The sequence below is a fragment of the Bos indicus x Bos taurus genome, chromosome 14 (assembly GCF_003369695.1).
Source record: "Bos indicus x Bos taurus breed Angus x Brahman F1 hybrid chromosome 14, Bos_hybrid_MaternalHap_v2.0, whole genome shotgun sequence".
Lineage (NCBI taxonomy): Eukaryota > Metazoa > Chordata > Mammalia > Artiodactyla > Bovidae > Bos > Bos indicus x Bos taurus.
In genome coordinates this window covers 80,891,408-80,913,704 of record NC_040089.1, presented here as the reverse complement: position 1 = coordinate 80,913,704, position 22,297 = coordinate 80,891,408, and positions in this window count along the sequence as shown.

Genomic DNA, 22,297 nt, shown 5'->3' with positions numbered 1-22,297 from the left:
TTAATTGGAAAGTATAAATTTCCTTGTTACTCAGTGGAATGTGGTTCACTGGAAAGATTAGATTTGCTTTCATTTCCCCATATTGTAGTAATAGAGATTTATTTTGTAATCCCACTATGTTAGCCTAATTGATTTGGGTTTAATTTTGAAACCGCTATGTTCTCTGTCAATGAGATTTTGATAGCTAGCCTATATCTCTAGTGCCTAATATCAGTTTCAACTGTCCATGAACAAACGTTTCCCTCTTGAGCTACACAGTCAGTCTTTTGAGTACCTGCAAATGATTGCCTATTTCTTAGGGTGCTCGAATGTTCTTCACCTTAAATAACAGTCTATGATATTTTTGAGAATACATGTCTCTTTTCAGTTGTCAGCAAATTCTGATTAAACAGCCTTTTATTCCCTTTTAAAACTGATTTCTTTCTTTACTAGTTTCCAGGTGGTTTTCCCTCACCACGCCCTGCCTGCAGTCCCGGGTGAATTTTGCGTGTGCTATCTTGTCTGTTTGCTAGACTTTCTGATTGTCCCTGGGGGCTTCCCAGGGAGCACAGTGGTGACGAACTTGTCTGCCAGTGCAGGAAACGCAGGACATGTGTGTTTGATCCCTGAGTCAGGAAGATCCCTTGAAGGAGGAGACGGCAACCCACTCTAGTATTGTTGCCTGGAATATTCCATGGACTGAGGAGCCTGGTGGTCTACAGTCCATAGGGTTGCAAAGAGTGAACACGGCTGAACATGCCTGAGAGGAGGAGAGTGACTTTCCATCAGTCTGCTGAAAACCATTCTCTGAAAGTTAGAGATGCTTCCTATAACAAACCCTGGAAATGGTAAAGGTGCCAGCGTGCCAGTGCTTGACGGGAGAGCTCAGGCCTCCTCGGCCAGAGTGGGAGGGACGCCGAGGAGCCATCTGCCCCTTGGTCGTGCCTGAGCAGAGAAACGTTCCAAAGATGGGAAAGTTGTGATAAATAGCTAAGCAGTTGGCTTAGTATCTGTGTGTCATTTTCTCATTTAATGCTTGCTATCTATATTTCAAGTGGACCTTAGAAAGCATCACTATGAACAAAGCTAGTGGAGGTGATGGAATTCCAGTTGAGCTATTTCAAATCCTGAAAGATGATGCTGTGAAAGTGTTGCACTAAATATGCCAGCAAATTTGGAAAACTCAGCAGTGGCCACAGGACTGGAAAAGGTCAGTTTTCATTCCAATCCCAAAGAAAGGCAATGCCAAAGAATGCTCAAACTACCGCACAATTGTACTCATCTCACATGCTAGTAAAGTAATGCTCAAAATTCTCCAAGCCAGGCTTCAGCAATACGTGAACCGTGAACTTCCAAATGTTCAAGCTGGTTTTAGAAAAGGCAGAGGAACCAGAGATCAAATTGCCAACATCCGCTGGATCATGGAAAAAGCAAGAGAGTTCCAGAAAAACATCTATTTCTGCTTTATTGACTATGCCAAAGCCTTTGACTGTGTGGATCACAATAAACTGTGGGAAATTCTGAAAGAGATGGGAATACCAGACCACCTGACCTGCCTCTTGAGAAACCTCTATGCAGGTCAGGAAGCAACAGTTAGAACTGGACATGGAACAACAGACTGGTTCCAAATAGGAAAAGGAGTACGTCAAGGCTGTATATTGTCACCCTGCTTATTTAACTTCTATGCAGAGTATATCATGAGAAATGCTGGGCTGGAAGAAACACAAGCTGGAATCAAGATTGCCGGGAGAAATATCAATAACCTCAGATATGCAGATGACACCACCCTTATAGTAGAAAGTGAAGAGGAACTGAAAAACCTCTTGATGAAAGTGAAAGAGGAGAGTGAAGAAGTTGGCTTAAAGCTCAACATTCAGAAAACGAAGATCATGGCATCCGATCCCATCACTTCATGGAAAATAGATGGGGAAACAGTGGAAACAGTGTCAGACTTTAATTTTTTGGGCTCCAAAATCACTGCAGATGGTGTCTGCAGCCATGAAATTAAAAGATGCTTACTCCTTGGAAGGAAAGTTATGACCAACCTAGATAGCATATTCAAAAACAGAGACATTACTTTGCCAACAAAGGTCAGTCTAGTCAAGGCCATGGTTTTTCCAGTGGTCACGTATGGATGTGAGAGTTGGATTGTGAAGAAAGCTGAGCCCTGAAGAATTGATGCTTTTGAACTGTGGTGTTGGAGAAGACTCTTGAGAGTCCCTTGGACTGCAAGGAGATCCAACCAGTCCATCCTAAAGGAGATCAGTCCTGGGTGTTATTGGAGGGACTGATGCTGAAGCTGAAACTCCAGTACTTGGGCCACCTCATGCGAAGAGTTGACTCATTGGAAAAGACTCTGATGCTGGGAGGGATTGGGGGCAGGAGGAGAAGGGGACGACAGAGGATGAGATGGCTGGATGGCATCACTGGCTTGATAGATTTGAGTCTGAGTGAACTCTGGGAGTTGGTGATGGCCAAGGAGGCCTGGTGTGCTGTGATTCATGGGGTTGCAAAGGGTCGGATATGACTGAGCAACTGAACTGAACTGAACTGATCTATATTTTTATGTTAATAGCTATTCCTATAGTCTTCTGGTAAATATATTTAAATAGAACATGTCTTGTGTGCTTTGGTTATTGTTATAATTTCTGTTGGAGGATAGGAATTCATGGAGGTGTCTTGACAGGCAGCTGCATTCCGTGCATGCCACTGCCTATAGTATTCTGTTTCAGGATGATGTAATTGGAAGGGCTTTAGATGGAAGAGTTTTGGGGACTTTAAATTCACCATGTTAACCAATATAACAATGTGTTAGATAAACTAATTTCAAAGTTTCTATCCAGTGTTGTCAATCTATTAATTTCCCGTATTTTAAGGAGGTGATGAAGAATAAAAAAAGATCTACATGCAGTTTAATTCTGTATAAAACATTTCTCACAACTCACACATGTTGATCACCTATTGACATTTATGAAGGAATTGTGTTGATGAGATTTTGACTATTTCTTATCTCTATAACTTTAAATGGAATCTTGATGAAATTACTGAGGTATTTTTCATTATAAAGATGGAAACATTTTTCTGTACAATAAGATAGCACTTCAAATAAATTTAGAAATACCACAAGTGAATAAATGTAAAATTAAATTATCCTTGAACTTCAGGCATATAACATAATTTAATTTTGTTGTATGATAGGAATGCCTCATTTTTATTCACATAGAATAATAGAAAAATAAACTAGTGGAGACAGTAGAATACTTTGGAGAGAAAATAGTCAGTTTAAGTGCAAATAACTAAGAAACATTATTGATAGGTATGAAAAACAAAAGAAAAATTTACCTCATTTTGATGGTTATTGTGAAAGGTAATATATTTGTTTTAGGAAAAGGTGTCTAAATATCTAGATTTTTTTTAGATTAAAAGTGTGACTTAAATGTTTTGTGATATTTGACTACATTTGAGATTCACTTAATATGAAATTACCTAAACCAATAGCTGAGCATAATTGAAGCACATTATCTTGGAAACCACTAAAAATAATGATCATTTTTACAGGGTGAAGACTAGAATTAGATTTGGAGTATTTTCCTTTGGCAGAACAGAATTCCATTAGAGGTAATTTACCTATTTTTTTAGCTAGAAATTATTTTTCTCCCTAAAATATTTTATGTAAGACTGTAATTTATGATAGATTTAAAAATTGATTACAATGATGCTTGTGGACCCAGTTCCCTTGGCCATTTCGTTCTCTTCATCTTTCTCACTCAAATAGACTCCTTACACATCCCAGAACCCTGGGCTTCAGGAGAGCAGTTTGAAAATCAATACCTACTGTGTAAAGGAATTCTGTGTTAGTACATACATGGCAACATTATCCTGTTACAACATGACCAGTATTTAAGAATGAGACATTATTGTGGAAATGTCTTCTTTTATGTATATAGAATTCAGATGATTGTTGCCTTATTAATAGATATTAAATCTTTATATCTCAAAGAGATTGGCATGTGAAAGAAGGGAGTGTGCATGCATGATAAGTCACTTCAGTTGTGTCTGGCTCTTTGTGAACCTACAGACTATAGCCCGCCAGGCTCTTCTGTCCCTGGGATTCTTCCGACGAGGAGTGGGTTGCCATTCTCTCCTCCAGGGCATCTACGCGAACCAGGGACCAGACCCGTGTCTCTTAGGTCTGACCTGCATTGGTTGGTGGGTTCTTTACCACTAGCACCACCGGGGAAGCCTGAAAGGAGGGTGGTCAACTTTAACAAGGTGTTCCGGACTACCTAGAGGTAATCAAATCAACTAGGGAGTTTATATGTAAGAAATCAACAGGTATCTTCAAACAAATGAAATAAGATATTGCTTGTAAGTCTGTTCAGATCACTACACTGAAGTTCTGTCTACAGTCAGATATTTGTGAAAAACACAATACTGTTGATTTATCAAACAGTAGGAAACAGACTTTGTTTTGGTGATTTTTATTGAATCTTTTCACTTTTGAAAGGTTTAAAATGACTGGAGTGTCAGATGTGGATGGTTCTCTGGATGTTAATGAACTGTTCAGATTTGCTCAGATGAGGTTAGCAGTGGCTGGAAATCTCTCCAACACATTTTACGGCATTTATATAATGTGTTTGTCTCTGCAGAATGTTTACCACTGAGCATCTTCCTGAGAAGCAGTCGATGAACATTTGACTGACAGGACACCGAGCTCGCAGGCTGACAGATGTTTCTGTTGGCAGTCTCAGTAGAGCAGAAGCTGCCTTGCTTGTCATGGTTTATGGGCTTTCCTCGCTTCCTCAGCTTTTTTGTCATCCTTAGTCATAAACGCTGTACCATCTCCTCTGAGTATGTGATCTCCGATTCACCTCACCTTTTTCTCATCTCATATTCCAGCTGTTGTAGAATCAAGAAAAGTTATTATTTCCCTACTCCACAGAACCATGACTGTATTTTTGTGTTTTTTTAATTTACTTTTATTTATTATTTTACTTCCTGACTCTGCTGGCTCTCTGTTGGTGGCTTTCCTCTAGTCTCAGCAAGCAGGGGCCCTTCTCCAGTTGTGGCGTGTGCTCCTCACGGCGGTACTTCTCCTGTCGTAGAGCACGGCTTCTAGGGCGCTGGGCTTCAGTGGCTGTGGCACGCGGGCTCCTTAGTCGTGGCTGCCAGGCTCCAGAGCACAGATTAGTGGTTGTGGCACCCAGGCTTAGTTGCTTTGCAGTATGTGGGTTCTTCCTGGACCAGGGGTCAAACCCACGTCTCTTGCATTGGAAGGTGGATTCTTTACCCCTGAGCCACCAGGGAAGCCCATAACCGTAGTTTTCAGCCAAAACCTCCATGCTCTTGGATCTGAACTGGATTATCTACGGGAAACTGGGGAAAGGCCTGCTGCTCCTCAGATTAGCTTGTGTTTTTCTAGAAAGGGAAAAACAGCGCCACCTGCTAACTGGAACAGTTTTGCCCTTGGTAACGACATTACACGGGACATCACACATCCTTGAAAGCATTCAAGGTAGTTTCATACTATAAAACTTGCCCAAGCTTCAGAGAAGTTCTCATGTAGATACTTGTATTTGTGAGCTAATGGTGTAACCGCATCATGCTAGGAACTGCTAGAGAAAAACCAAACAAGTTCTCTCATTTTAGGAGTGTCCAGATAACTGGGGAGGCAGTGCTGTGCTTTGGTTCAGAAAGCACGTTGTAGAGCCACACTGCCCGAGTTCAAGGCCGTCACTGTGCAACTCTGGGCAAGTTACTCAGCTGTTCTACCCCTTGATTGCCGTAAGTCTCAAATGAGGGTTATGAAAATCACCATCTCATGGAGTTGTGAGAATTAAATGAATTACTGTAGGTAAGACTTTGTCCCTAGTTCTTGGTAAGCACTGTGTTCTTGCTGTTGTCTTTAGTTGGCAGGGCATTTCTTTGTCTGCTCTTTTCTCCATTTGGGGCTCACTGAGCTAAACTACAAAAATAATAATGTAAGACCTGCCTCCACCAGTATTTATTTGTACCAGTTGGTATGCTTCTGTGTGTGTGTGTTGCATATGAAAGAAAAGGAGCTGAGAATGAAGCCAGTGTTTGGAATCTGTTTCCAAGCAGGCAAACAAACTGGGTTTGAATTGAATTCAGTTCAGTTCAGTTCAATCACTCAGTCGTGTCCGACTCTTTGTGACCCCATGGACCACAGCACACCAGGCCTCCCTGTCCATCATCAACTCCGGGAGTGTACTCAAACTCATGTCCATTGAGTTGGTGATGCCATCCAACCATCTCATCCTCTGTCGTCCCCTTCTCCTCCTGTCTTCAATCTTTCCCAGCATCAGGGTCTTTTCAAATGAGTCAGTTCTTTGCATCAGGTGGCTAAAGTATTGGAGTTTCAGCTTCAACATCAGTCCTTCCAATGAATATTCAGGACTGATTTCCTGGGTTTGAATTAGCCGTGTTTAAAGACTTAACAGAACTGCTGCTCTAAGTAAGATGTGGGGAGGTGCCAGGAAGAGGCGATGGTCAGAAGCTGAGAGGACTCTCGAGCAGGACCTTGTGAACAGCAAACAGAGTTACTTTGGAGTGTTTCAGAAGAGCTTCTAAAGGTTGACTTTATTGATTTACCATCTCTTTTCCATTTCACTCTAGTCTACTTGCCTAGTTCAAGTAAATCAATACCCTTTTAACACTGGGCACTTAAACAAACGAAAAAGAAACCCATTTAGTAAGTGTAGGCCCCAAACAGAAAAACCTAGGAATGAGTCCTTCCCAGGCCCCGTTCTGCCCCTCTGGCTCCGGCGCTGATTCTTGGGAATAAGGCGTCCTATCCCTGGGCAGAGATGAGCTGGGTAGCTGCAGTGCGGATGGCTTCCCCTGGACCGTGGCTGAATGGCCTGGACCGTCGTCTTCTAGTCCTAGGAGAGTTGGAGAAGGGTCCGTCTGAGGTATGGACGATACCACCGGTAGCAGCCTACGGCTCAGACCTTTGGAGCTTTCCCCCATTGCGTTCTCAAGAACTTCTGTCACAGCAGAGTCAGAACCTCACTAGTTCTTGTCTCCCCAGCCTGTCCCAGTGAGCTTACGTCTCCCTGGCTTATTTTCCCCTAGTGCCCAAAGAAGAGGCCCCTCAACTATAATAAATCAGACTCTGGTAGATTCTTAAGATTCGCTTCTGTTATTGAGGTGTTTTCAGGAACACTGAGTTAGAGAAGAGGAATCATTGCCCCGGGGGAAATACAGGGTTAGATGCCAGTGAGCCTATAGTCACAGCATTTTCATCAACCAATCAGTACGTAACCTTTTTTTATACGTGTTTCTGTTTTTAAAAAAACCTTATTTAATATATATTCTTGATTCATCAGCAGCGAACTTGCAGCCAGTAGCTCTGTAAGCCCTGCCTGAAGGAAGCTTGTCTAGCGCGTGTATTTTCTCTATAAGACGTATCACAGCCCCCCTGTGCTTGGTTGGAAGCACTAGCCAGCCCTTCAGCACTGTGGTCAGGTCCACTGTCCACAGGGAAATGACCAACAGAAAGCACAATGTGTGAAAAATGTGGCACTAAGTACCCTTGAGAGGGACACTTGTTTAAAAGGACACCGTTTACACTGTGAGATCAGGGAGGCACAGTGTCTCTGCCTCCCATCGGGAACGTGCACAGATGACGTATTTTTCACCACTCTCAGCGTCTCCATGTTGGAGAATTACCTCGGAAGCACGGTATGTATGGATTTGGGGGCTACAAATAAATTGTAAGCAAGTGGGCAAATTTGCAGCTACAGAATCTGCGAATGATGAAGATTTACTGTATTTTTCAGATGGGTACAAAGTTACTTTGATTCAAGAAACTTTTTTGGTTCTAAACATGCCCACTACTTGAATCTTAAGCATTTAGAATGGCTTTAGCTCCTCTTTTTTACCAAAGGCAGATAAACTAGCTGCAGTAATTCCCATACACAGACTAAAAACCTGCCTCATTAAAAAAAAAAAAAGTTGACTCTCAGTTTCCTAACTTAAATTATCCCCCTCCCCCACCCCCAGATAACTCTCACAGATCTTGTCTGTAGTCTGATGCGGGACAGGGCTCCCCTTTCCCTCTGCGCTCTCACCGCATTGCCTCTTCACGCTGAGTCTTCCCCCAGGCCCTGTAGGTCACGGGAAGTGGTGGTGGAGCTGGTCTGGAGGGTTCTCAGGCACCTCACGGGCAGGACCTTGAGGAGCAGTGTGGAGTGATGGTTTCTGGACAATTGTCAGGGCTCTTTGGATGACCCAAAATAACTGGGGACATTTAGGGGTACCATTTTTTGGTTAATAAAGCTTGTGGACGGTTGGATCATGATACTTTAAACTTTAAAAGGATACATGGCCTTGTTTTGTAGGCCTTTGAATTTATGGGCACTCAGATTACAAAATTCTGATGAAGATACCAAAGAAATCCATCATGTAATGGATGTAATAAAATATCCATCATTTATTGAACACCTACTGCATGCTATGCACACCACAAGATGTTTATGTGCATTATTTTATACATTAATGGAATTGCTATTATTTTATAGATGAGAAAATATAGGTTAGAGAAATTAATAAATATACTTAAGCTAGAAAGTTAGAAAACAAGAGTTCAAAGTTAAGTCTATCTGGCTTCAAATTCCACTCTCTGCTGCTGCTGCTAAGTCCCTTCAGTCGTGTCCTACTCTGTGCGACCCCATACACGGCAGCCCACCAGGCTCCCCCGTCCCTGGGATTCTCCAGGCAAGAACACTGGAGTGGGTTGCCATTTCCTTCTCCAATGGATGAAAGGGAAAAGTGAAAGTGAAGTCGCTCAGTCGTGTCCGACTCTTTGCGACCTCATGGCCTGCAGCCCACCAGGCTCCTCCATCCATGGGATTTTCCAGGCAAGAGTACTGGAGTGGGGTGCCATCGCCTTCTCCGGGAGTAGGTATAAAATCATGTTAAAATGCAATTCCTATTTTATTTTTCTTTTATGGCGGTTGTTGGCTTGGAGATGTGACTTACAGACCTTTACCTCCAGGTGTGAGTAAAAGTCAGAGCTCATTTCTGTCCTTAAGAAATGACTGAGGAAACATACCGCTTTCCTCTTTGAGACAGTCCATGAGGCACCAGTGTACTTTTTAGATTCTGGAATTTGCATTTTCTTGGCATTTCATTGGCTAAAATGTTAAAACATTTTTCTCAGTCATTTTGAGTTAATTTGTTTCTTATTAAAAAAAAAAACCAACACAACATTACTGACTGTGTTTATGATGGGAGTGATGTAGCTACGAAACAAAGAATACTGGTAGCCACCAGAAACGGGAAAACAAGATGCATCTGAATGCTTGTCTGTTCTGAAGACCTGCTAAATATTTAGAGCAAAAGTTTGTAACACATTCAGATATCTAGATAACAGATGATCCTTATGTCAGTTTGTGAGCTCTTTTCCCATGCAGCTTCCTAGTCTACAATGTCCACCTCCACGGACTTTAGTTTCTTCGGCAGCTTCAGGCTTCGATCCCCCAGCTCGGCGGTATTGCCGTGCTCTGCTGGACTCCACCTCCCTGCAGTGTAATCTGGAAGTTTTCCCCGGGGCAGAAATTCAGGGCAGTTATGGGACTTCTTATGGCACCCACTCCAGTACTCTTGCCTGGAGAATCCCAGGGACGGAGGAGCCTGCTAGGCCGCAGTCCATGGGGTCGCTAAGAAGTCGGGCACGACTGAGCGACTTCACGTTCACTTTTCACCTTCATGCATTGGCGAAGGAAATGGCACCCCACGCCAGTGCTCTTGCCTGGAGAATCCCAGGGACGGGGGAGCCTGGTGGGCTGCCGTCTGTGGGGCCGCACAGAGTCGGACACGACTGCAGCGACTTCGCAGCAGCAGCAGCATGGGACTTCTTTTGTGTATTTCCTTTCTCAGGGATTAGAGTTCAGTGCTGCCTTTTTGACCAAGATCTGAAAATACTATTTCATATATTTTGTCAGTTTTATAATCATTTACTATGGGAAGAGTAGACTGGTACCAGTTAATTTGTTAAACTTAAAATTAGACATTTTCTCACTGTGAACTTGATATTTTTATTTGAATATTTTAAGAGATGGAAAGAGAGAGGGGCAAAATAAGGTAGGAATTGAGGGGTACAAATGGCATAAATGATCTCATTTGCAAAGCAGAGATAGAGACACAGGCATAGAGAACACCCCCAGGGAAGCCCCAAGAACACTGGAGTGGGTCACTGTTCCCTTCTACAGGGGATCTTCTCGACTCAGGGATGGAACCCAGGTCTCCTGGATTGCAGGCAGATTCTCTACTGTCTGTGCCACCAGGGAAGGCCAAATATATGGACACCAAGGGGCAGGAGGAGAAGGGGACGACAGAGGGTGAGATGACTGGATGGCATCACTGACTTGATGGACATAAGTTTGAGTGAACTCCGGGAGTTGGTGATGGACAGGGAGGCCTGGCGTGCTGCGATTCATGGGGTCGCAAAGAGTCGGACATGACTGAGCAACTGAACTGAACTGAAGGGTTTGGAAAGGGGGTGGAACTGGGAGCTGGAGACTGACACGCGTGCACTGCTGGTATATGTCTGGAGTAGATATCGAGTGAGAACGCACCTAATGTGCTGTACTGACCCGAACAGAAGAAATCCAAAAGGGAGAGGGCATGTGTCTATGTATATGTATGGCTGAGTCATTCTGCTGTACGGCAGAAACTAACACAGCATTGTAAAGCAACTATTCTCCAACAAAAATTAATTTAAAAATAATAAATTAAAAAAGTAAAGCCAAAGGATATATTGTTTAGCACAAAATATTGGAAATATAACCAATATTTTATAATAACTTTAAATGGACTATAATCTACAAAAATGTTGAATCACTCTGTTGTACACCTGAAACTAATACAATATTGTAAATCAACTGTATTTCAAATTAAAAAGAAAAGAACAGAAAAAACCAACACACACAGAAAAGCATTTCAAATGCAGTAATCCCCCCCGCTCCTCAAAATTCATGATTTTTCCTTCCCTAAATCTGGTCTAGTTATGCAAGTCAGAGAGTTAGAAATTACTTTTGACCCCTCTTTTTCCTCACCTTCCACATCCAATGAATCAAGATTCCTAAGTGTCTCTTGAATTTACACCTCTTTCCATCTCCACCTGGGAGCTCAAGGCAGCATATTTAAATAGTCTCCCGACTGACTGACTTAACTTTACCTCCTTCTCTCGCTGTCTGTCTTCTTCTCCTTGAAGGCCTACTAATTTGCTGTGAAGTCAAACCTGATCACGTTTGTTCCCTCCTCGCCTCCTGGTTAGAATCCTTCAGTGGATTTTATGGCTGTATGATGTGGGTAAGCTTCCTTAGCATAGCCTAATATCGCAGTATGGTCTGTTCTCTACCTACCATTCCGGCTTTATTGATGATCTCATTTGCCTTGTTCTCTTCACTTCATCCCATGAAACTTTGCTCATGCTGTTTCTAGGATGGTTAACTTCCTTACACCTTCAGGCATCTGTTCAGTCCTCTCTTCTCTAGGGAAAATTCCTTAATCTCTTGACTAGATCACATCTTCAATTAATATGCTCAAATACATTCATATAAATCAGTTGAAGTTTCACATTTCTGTGATTTTTTTTTATTAATGTCTTTATCCTTTACTAGAGTAAAGGATAAAATGTCATGAAAGCCATTTTGGTGCTAATGTTACTGCTCATACTTAGTAATAAAGGTGAATAAAATAAAAGAAAGAGGTGAAATGGAGGTGACTTAGGAGCATTGGTTGATTGAATAAGCAAGTTTGCTCAGAATGAATAATGCAGTGCAGTGCCCATAGATACATCACTGCCCATAACTGTTATCACTACGAGAATTGTAGGCATCATTTCCATTAGGAAGACAAAGCTCTTGTCTGTATCCATTACAGAAGTATCACAACACCAATCTCCAATTTGAGTGAAAACCCCTTTTCTGTGAATTCTCTTTATATAAAATTATGATGAACATTTAAAATTTTACTGCTATTTCTAGAATCTAAATACTACAGTCTCAAAGGTATGTGTAAGAAGTGTTTCTAAGATCGTGCAAGTGTTAAATATACACATAAAGTTTGTAATACCTAGAGCTCTAGTCAACACTTGCGTACTACGATCCCATGTACTCAGGCTAGGTTTCTTTATGCTAGGCACGGTTTTTAAGTGCTTTACAGATGTTAACTTATTTAATTTTCAAAACAACATTATAGGGTAGGTAGTATTATTATCCCTATTTTTTAGATGAAGAAGCAGAGGTACAGACATGTTCAATAATTGTCTAATGTTCAACAATAGAATCAAGATTCAAACTCAGGTTCTCTGGCTTTAGAGAGCTGAGCATTTGCTTAGATTCTCCTTGTGTGGCCTCTATCATCTAGCCAGGTACTTGAAAGCCATAAGAACTTGAGGGTAAAAGTTTGGTGTTTCTTTTTGGTTTTTTAATGTGTAGTACACTCTAGGTTTTAAAAATCTACATCTCCTTTTCCACCTCAGCAAAGAAGCAGGTGCTAAAAGTGAGTACTCACATGAAGGCAGGAGAGATACCTTGCTAACACTCTCAAGGACGTGTTTCTCTCACCTCATACTTTACCTGTAGAAAGGCAGTGTTAATTGCAAAACATTTGTGGGAGTTGTGAAATCACCAGAACTTAAGAATTTCAATGTGACTCGCTAGATTGAATGAGAGAAGCCAGAAAATTAAAGATACTCAATTTGGTAAATGGTCTGTCAGGATTTGATTTTAAAAAATCCTTTTAAGCAGAGTGTAGCTTTTTGTAGGTTTGGCAGAGTGTCAAAACTTATTAATATTTGGAGGTCTCAGTTCTGCAGTGGTCTCAAAATAGATTCTCTTTAATGAGAGTTAAACGTTAAAAGGCAGAACTGAATACAGCCTGCCTTAATGTTTCACAAAATTGCCAGATTGCCAGATGATACTTAATTGGAAGCTCAGAAAATAATGATGAGCAACCTAATCAGGAAAAATCTATTTGGTCTAAATCTCTAGAGAAGGAGGTTGAACAGACAGTAAACAGTAAATTGGCGACATTTAAAGATTAGTCACACGGTGAAAAACGAAACAAAACCGGCCCCTCTCGACAAAACCAGGCATAAAAACAACAACAAAAAATAGAAAACAGCTGTTTAACTTAATATAGATCTACATTATTTTTGAGAAAGAAAAATTAGACTTTATCTAGCTAAGGAATTATGAAGAAGGAAAAAGTAGCTCATGTCTGACTCTTTGCGATCCCATGGACTATAGTCCACCAGGCTCCTCTGTCCATGGAATTCTCCAGGCAGGAATACTGCAGTGGGTAGCCATTTCCCTCTCTAGGGTATCTTCCCAAAGCAGAGATTGAACCCAGGTCTCCCGCATTGCCGGCAGATTCTTACAGTCTGAGCCACCAGAGAAGCCTCTGTATAATAGGGTCTCTCTGAAATTAGCAGTAGCTGCTAAAAAATCTTTATTTGATGTCTGTGATGCGTGTGTGCATGCTAAGTCACTCAGTCGTGTCTGACTCTTTGCAACCCTATGAACGGTAGCACGCCAGGCTCCTCTGTTCATGGGATTCTCTAGGCAAGAATACTGGAGTGAGTGGTCATGCCTTCCTCCAGGGGATCTTTCTTACCTGGAGATCAAACTAGTCTCCCCTGTGGCTTCTGCATTGCAGGTGGATTCTTTACTGCTGAGCTACCAGGGAAGCCCATAATATGTATGATACATTTGCTGTATTAAGAATTAGAGCTTGGAGTGCCGTGAGTGCAATTTTGTCAGAACTTGAGGGAGAGGAAAAGTATGGTCAATAAAGCAGAAATCGTATGCTGGAAATTCAGGGTTGCGTTGATGTAACAACCATCTTAACCCCTGGGTATATTTTATTAGAAGCACAAAGAAAATTCCTGGGGTACTTTAGATCTGTACTAACAAATACAAATGGATATTTAAATGAGAATTTAAGCTAATTAAACTTAAATAAAATAGGAAAATCCCTCAGTTGCATTAGTTACATTCCAATTGCTCACTAGCTGCTGGTGGCTAGCGGCTACCATGTGAGGTAGAAAACACATAGATATTGAACATTTCCATCATTCTAGAAAGTTCCATTGCAGAGTCATGCTTTTGAGCATTTATACTGGCCATATCAGTGTTGTTTTCAATCTCCATGGTCCTGTTCAGTCTGTCTGAAGCCCAAGGGTCTATTAGTTTCCCAGGTGGGCATCCTGTAAGAGAAATATCTTTCACTGTTCACTTCTTAAAACTCAATTTCCAATCTGTGGAGAGTAAGACTTAACCTGTAGGGTTGTCGTAAGAATTAATGTGAAAATAATGTAAGAAAACTGCCTGACATATAGCAGATTCTCAGTAAACACTAATTTGTATTCTCTATAATGTAGTAATTTTTTCAGTGATAATAGATCTGTATTCTTGGAAAATCAGGAGAAGATGATAGGAGAAATCAATATACTCTGAATTTAGAGAAAGCCTGTTCTGACCTCTATATAACACTCCTCTGTGATTCTTTTGTCTTTTAATTTTTTCTTGTCCTGCCACAGTACGTTTTAGGGCGTATAGTCAAGTACCTAGTCATTTATGCCTTCTCTAGTCATGATTTCTATACTTGTCTGCTTACCATCAAAACTGAGCAAGGGAGGAACAAGCAATGTCTAAGGGCGCCAAACGTATTTCCCCCTGCCTCCAGGACATGATAGTAGCTTTATCTCTTTCTAATGACCAACTGCCTCTGCCCAGTCTGGTAACTTCTTGCCTGCTGGTCCTTTGTCATGTGAAGCTTAAGGTGCTAGAGAGATAACCAGAGCTTAACGTTTAGTGAGATTTTTGTCGTTTCCTCTGGTAGAATTCCTGCTTTGGGAGTCAGGACTTCTCAACCCATAGAGCCCCAAAGCAAAAATTCTCCAAGTTCTTCCCTGGGAGGATATAAGTAACACTGTCTCTTATTTCCGGCTTTCCAGGTGGCTCAGTGGTAAAGAATCTGCCTGCCCATTCAAGAGATGAAGGAGACTCTGGTTCGATCCCTGGGTTGGAAAGATCCCCCTGGAGGAGGAAACGTAAACTCACTCCAGTATTCTTGCCTGGAAAATTCCATGGACAAAGGAGCCTGGCGGGCTACAGTCCATGGAGTCACAAAGAGTCAGACACGACTGAAGCGACTTAGCACGCATGCATCACTCTACTTCTGGGAACTGTTTATACTCTGCCTACGCCCAGATATGGGTTCCTCACGGCCAGCCGTCCAGTAGGTAACTAGTTCCAGAATCCACTGACGATTGCAGGTTGCATTCCCTGGGAGGCCAACCCTGAAATGGAATTGGTGTGAAGGAAGTTGACTAGGAAGTGCTCTCAGGATTAATACCTGTGGATAAGGTTGCCAGATTTAGCAAGTAAAAATAAAGGATGCGCAGTTAAAAATTTCTGGCAAGCAATGAGTACTTTTTAATTAGAAACGCAATCTTCAGAACGTGATTGTCTGAAATTCAGGCCTGTCCTGTGTGTGAAGCCCCTGTGTGAGGAGGAAGGGGAGGGGGTTGACAGAGAGGTCCGACTGCTGGTCCTCAGCGACCACGGCCTCCAACGGCTCTCCAGGGACCTGGAACTGGAATGGCAGTTCAGCCTGCCCGTGGGGCACAGAGGCCGGATTTCTGGGTCCTTGCATTGACCAGTCATGGGATACAGACCATAGCAGGGAATGAAGCGTCACCTTGGGGACGGCACCTCTCTTCTGCAGAGATTCCCTTGCCTTGAGGGTTCGCTGCCTTCTCGGCAGCCAGGGGACTGCGGTTCTGAAGGGAGTTCCTGTGTGTAGGGGCGCAGGGCGGGTGGGTTAGGGTGGGGGTGGAGAGGTATCTGTCAGGACATATGTTTTCATCGTCATCATTGTGACTAACATTCTCGTGTGTATCCCCGCATGTGAACTCTCGGCATGCTATGTGACAGCTCGCATGTGAACTCTCGGCATGCTATGTGACAGCCCGCATGTAAACTCTCAGCATGCTATGTGACAGCCCGCATGTAAACTCTCGGCATGCTATGTGACAGCTCGCATGTGAACTCTCGGCATGCTATGTGACAGCTCGCACGTAAACTCTCTGCATGCTATGTGACAGCCCGCATGTGAACTCTCGGCATGCTATGTGACAGCTCGCATCGACAGCCGTCAGTGACTGTCCCTGACCAGGGTCTTTGTCACTGCTGTTGGTGGTGGTTTAGTCTCTAAGTGTGTCCGACTCTTGAGATCCCATGGGCTGTAGTGTCCATGGGATTCTCCAGGCAAGAATACTGGAGTTGGTTGCCATTTCCTCTTCCAGGGGATCTTCTCCACCCAGGGATTGACCTTGGGTCTCCTGCATTGCAGGCAGTCTCCTGCATTGCAAGCAGATTCTTTACTGACTGAGTCAACAAGAAAGCACTGTAAAGGCTTTGAATGAAAGCTGTCTCTCAGAATAAGGCCCTTGCCCTCAGTTTCCGACACCCTTGCTCTCTCTTCCCAACCTCTATAGCAGTCTATCCTTAGATCAAGGTCTTGTCACTGCTCTGGAAACAGGTGGGAACCCTCGGTCAGAACAAACCTTTATGGGCTTCGTTGCTAATTTATATGTTCTTTCCTCTGACACCAGTGGAGATTAAGACTCTTGATCAAGGCTAATCTATCCTTCTGTGTTCTTGACTTCATCTTGGCCTCTCTCTTCTGTGACCTTAATCCATTTTCTCTGCCCTCTCCTGTATTTTTAAGTTCCTCTCTTCAGCTTTCAGGAATTCAAGTCTCATATACTAAAGGTATTATTCTCTCCTGACCCACACATGTCTTCCTGAGCTTTCTTCAGCCTTTAAAGGAGTCGGCTTTACTTGTTCTCTGTTCCCCCTCATGTTCTTTGCCTGTTGGCATTTGGCTTTCGGCTACACTCACCTACTGAGTGAGTAATGGTCCTCTGCTTCTTTAATTGCATAAGCAAATGACCATTCTCTTAGCTTTTACTTAGCTAGAGCTCTCATTTGAAATCGTAGTCTTCGTTACCTTGATAACTCTGCAGTCTCCTGGTTCTCTTCATTTCAGAGGACTTCTCCAGCTCCACCTTATCCCTTTCATCCTTAAATGTTAGTGTGCTTATTTCCCCTGTGTTGTCTTAGGGGTCCATATATTCTTCCTGAACACTAGTATTTCCTCTACAGTTTCTGTATACTATGTGCTCATTCTCATGATTTTACTTCTTCCAACCAAAATCTTATCCCCTGAGTTTCAGGTTTGTGTATTCAAGTCTTCAAAGGTTCTCTCCATTTGGGTGTTCCAAAGATGCCTCCTAGACAATATGAACAACAAAACCGCCATCAACTAGGTCCCCTTTCTCATATGAGTTGATGGCACTCAGACGCCCAAGCTTAAGTTCTTAACAGGTATTTCTGACTCCTTCCTCTCACATTTAAAAAAAAATGAACCATCTCATCCTGATGGTTTCAGCTGCTAAATATGTCTGGAGCTTCTCCCTTTATCAGTCTAATCTTTTTCACCTTCTCCTTCCACAGGACGGCTACAGTCATCTGAGATACAAAGCTAACCATGTCAGTCTTCTGATTAAAATCCTCTGTTGGCTCTCCATCAACTGTAATTTAAGGTCCAAGATAAAGCTTTCGTTCTGGGGCTGGACTTACCTTCCTCCCATAAATAATGATAAAACCGGACAATATATATGCTGTAACAATTTTGGACATTGGTCAAATAGTTGGCACAATAATGAAAGAAGGGAAACCAGATGAGCCTACGGTTATTCTGTCTTCAAACGCTTTCCGGACTACAGTGTAGAGAGGGGGTCTTGAACAGAGCACAGTGGTATTACTGAGCTGAGTAGACAGAACTGTTGTCCAGGAACCTTGAGGCATCTGGAATTTATGGAGCAAAATAGCAGGAAGATAGAGGCTGCATGGAGAAAAGAATGTCAGAAATTTGTTTAGGGGCTTGAATTTGTTGCTAAATACTAAGTTGTACATGTGTATGACGAAACTGCTTGAGGTCAGGCAAAGAAGAGCCATGAAGCTGTAAGCTGAAAAGTTTCCAGAATTCACACATGGTTGGGAAACATTTGAGTTTTAGTTCGAATGAGGAGTCCTCCTTAAACACCTGGACCTTCCGAGAAACTTCGAAAGGGTCATGCCTTGGTGGTGCCGCTGAACCGTTGGTGTTTCTCAACTGGCATTCTGTGGAAAAAAAGTTTGAATAACTCTTTTCTTGTTTCTTTCAGGGTTGATATAATACCATTCTAAATACATTAGATATAAATTAATTCATTATGTTCAATATTGCCTTAGGCACTAGGGTTTAATTTTCTTGCAGAAACCTAACTGAGAAGGAGTATTTTATATCCACTCTGCAGAGTTTAAAAAAAAATTTCAAAAGTATCGTGTAAGTTAACTGCCTGTCAGATCAAAAGCTAATCTCCAAAAATGGGAAAACACACACAATATCTATCAATAAATAAAAAATTACCAGACTTATGAAGAAGGAAATTGTGAGCATAGCTAGGAGAAAAATCAGGCTATAAAAACATGCACAAAAGGATGAATATTATAACATTAGCAAATGATATCATATTATAAATACACTCAGAGATTTAAAACAAAATGTGAACAAAATATTGGCTATATTCCCAGTGCTGTGCATTACCTGCTCTTATTTTATCTATGTTATGCGTATTAGTTTGTTCTCCTTACTCTCCTTCTCCGATCTTGCCCCACCCCTCCTCCTCTGCCCAGTGGTGACCACTAGTCTGTTCTCTGTGTCTGTTTCTGTTTTGTTACATTCATTCGTTTTATTCTTTAGATTCTACAAGTGAAAATATGCACTATTTGTCTCTCTCTGCCTGACATTTATAAAAACTCTGATAACTCTGTTGCACACCTAATGCCAATGTAATATTGTAAATTAACTCTGCTGAGTCTCTCAGTCATGTCCAGCTCTTTGTGACCTCATGGACTGTAGCCTGCCAGGTTGCTCTGTCCATGAGATTCTCCAGGCAGGAAGTGGGCAGCCATTCCCTCCTCCAGGGATCTTCCCCACCCAGGGAGTGAACCTGGGCCTCCTGCACTGCAGGCGGGTTCTCTACCATCTGAGCCACTAGGCAAGCCCAAGTCAACTATGCTTCAATACAAAAAAGGCTTAAAAAGCGGAAAAAAGGAAATGAGCATAAAGAGAAGTAAAGGATACAAAGTGAGGTGGAAGTTTTAGAGATAAAAATAAAATCAGAAAACTATCCCCTGGATTGACTTTATAGCAGGTGAGACACTGCAGAAGGGGTCAGTGAGCCTGAGTATATGGATGTAGAGAGCACAGACAGCGAGGCCTGGGGAGAGGAAACTGAAACGTGTGTGATCTCAGTGACTGTGGGGGTATTACCAAGCGGTCTAGCAAACCTGTAACTGGAGTCCCGGGAGAAGGGAAGAGCAAAGTAAAAAGTATTTAAAATCCAAGGCAGTTCACATGTCTTACCAGGCATTTAATGATCTGACTTTTGCCTGTCTTCAAGTTTCAAATCTAAACCAATTCCTGACACTGGTTTTTCTCTTCAGGTCACTGAGTTACTCACAGTTTATCTCACAAAGCATGCTTTTTCTTGTCTCCATATCTTTGTTCATTCTGGTGTCTCTGCCTACAATCCTCTTAACTCATACTCCTGAGCAATCTAACTCATTCTTCTATTTGAAGTCTCAACCCATGAGTCATGTCCAAGAAGCCTTCTTGTCACTATCCCTTCATTACCCAACCAGAGATAGCTGTACTCTTTGGTGCTTCTGATATACCTTTGCCTATATTTACTGCATTATGTTACAGAGATCTGTTTTTTGTGTTTATTCTACTAGCCGGAGTATATCTAATTCGTGTTTCTATCTCCAGCACTTAGGAGAAGGATTGACACGGATCAGCTAAAGAATGAATGAGCAATGAGTTCATTGACCTAACTTTTGGTCCTGAATTCGATATTTTCATATCCATGTTAAAAAGAATAAGAATCTCAATCCCTTTAAGTTTCATTTAGTATGGCTTACCTTTTTATTTGAAAATTAAAAAAATATCATTAATGGGTCTGAGTTTGAAGTCTTGAAGTTTGATTATAATATTTTACTAACGTATTATATATATATGTGCACATACATTTTTATATATATATACATAATGTTTATTTTTTCACTTCTTAATAAAGCTTCGATTAATAAGTCTACAATCAAGATGAGGAATTATGGAATTTATAATTTAATACTTTCAAATTTTAATATGTCCAAAAAGCTTTTGTGAAGCTTGTTAAAATGCAATTTATCTTGCCTCCTTTTCAGAGATTCTGATCCAGTAAATCTGAAATAAAGAGAACTCCCCAGGAGATTCTGTTTTAAGTGATAGATGATTTCTGGAGAGAAACAGACATTTATGTTCCATGGCTAGAGAAATGCAGTTTAACAGTGGATCCTACATTTGTATTTTGACTAGATAAGGAAAAAAATGAGGCTTGGAAAAGTAACGTTTAGAAAAACCTCTCCTGTTGTAATGAATCCACATAAATTACATTGAAGTTCTGAATAACCTTTGTAGTTGAGCAATTAATGGGGACTGAGTGTGACCAGTGTTTTTGTAGAGAAAGGAAGAAAACAGTAAATTTAGCAGGAGAATCCTCTTTATTCTCTTTTAAAGTCTGTGCTCTAGAGAAGAAAACATTGTTTTAAAACTTTTATTTGATTTGGAGCACTTGATTCCAGGGGGAACAAATTGCCCCTGCAAGCTCAGGGATGAAAGCCTGGAGGGAAATGCCACAATCTGTGCTCAGCAGTCACTACAGTCAAGAGCATGATTTCCCAGCTGACTGCACCATTCTAAATATTGTATTAAGCCAGTTACTTCAGGGTGTTGTAGAGAACACATTAACGGGAAGTCTTGTCATATTGTATTACATGTAGCAATCACACTGTGCTAACTGGCAGTATCTGAGAGAAACTTGTGGGAACCTGAGCCAACTCGAGAAAAAAGAGTTAAAAAGTTGTTTTTACATATGAAGGTGACAAGCCATGAAGTGTCCCACTGACATAGAATATTACATTTGGTCTGTGTAACTTGAGTAAATAATTTATTGGAGAAATCTCAAAAGTGAATTATTTTGGATAGAATTTTGAGTTTAATTCTTTCCTTTTGACTACACTGTTTTTTGGGTTTTTTTTTTTTACATCATAGTTTACATTCTATGTTCACAAGTTTTCTTAGAAATCAAGTCAGTCCATCTCTCTACCTACCTACCTACCTATCTTTTCACCTATTCATCTATTAATCTAATATTTAAATGTATTTATAACTCTTAGAAAACAAAATTCTCAAAGAATATTTCAACTCCAAATGGTCTTGAAAAAATTTCTGTCCCAAAGTAGATCCAGAGTTATAGAATCTTGAGTCTTTTCAATTAGGTTGGGCTTACTCTATTCTCCAAAAGGCTAGATAATTCCTTCTTCTGAAAGACTACTGAGGGTCTTATGGGTATCAGGTTCAAAGTTCAGCAAATAGGGAAAACGTAGTTGCAGCCATAACGCTTACAGAAAAAGAGAAAAACGAATGTCAGATTGAACACAGAAATAGATATTAATGACCTATTAAACCTCTGTAATACTGAACCTCATAATTTCATCACCTCCCTTTACCATACAAATCGCTGTATATCAGTCTTTTTAAAATAAGATTAGACCCGTTAGTTTTTTAAATATACTTTCTTTTCCTTTCATAATACTTTGTTTATGCATAGAAATAAATTGAACTTGTTTTATTAAAAAGTGAAAGTATTAGTCACTTAGTCGTGTCCGACTCTTGGTTACCCTATGGACTGTAGCCCACCAGGCTCCTCTGTCCATGCAGTTTTCCAGGCAAGAATACTGGAGCAGGTTGCCAGTTCCTTCTTCAGGGGATCTTCTTGACCCAGGGATCAAAGTCAGGTCTCCTGTATTGCAGACAGATTCTTTACTGCCTGATCCACCAGGGAAGCCCTTATTAAAATATGCTATTAAATTAAAACTGCTTACAAATAAACTCTTAAAATATGTTCACCTTACCTCTGCCTTTCTCATATTTTGTTAATTGTGATTTATACCTAACTACTTCCTGTATCGGTCTTGAGTTTTGGGATATATTTACAAAAGAGATTAAGGCACTTTTAAATTTTTCTTAGTACTAGCTCAACAGGTTGTTAACCCCCCTTTTCTTATTTTACTTTATAACCCTTTTTTTGGATCCCTAATGCGTATCTTTTAGCTCAGCTTCAGTAAAA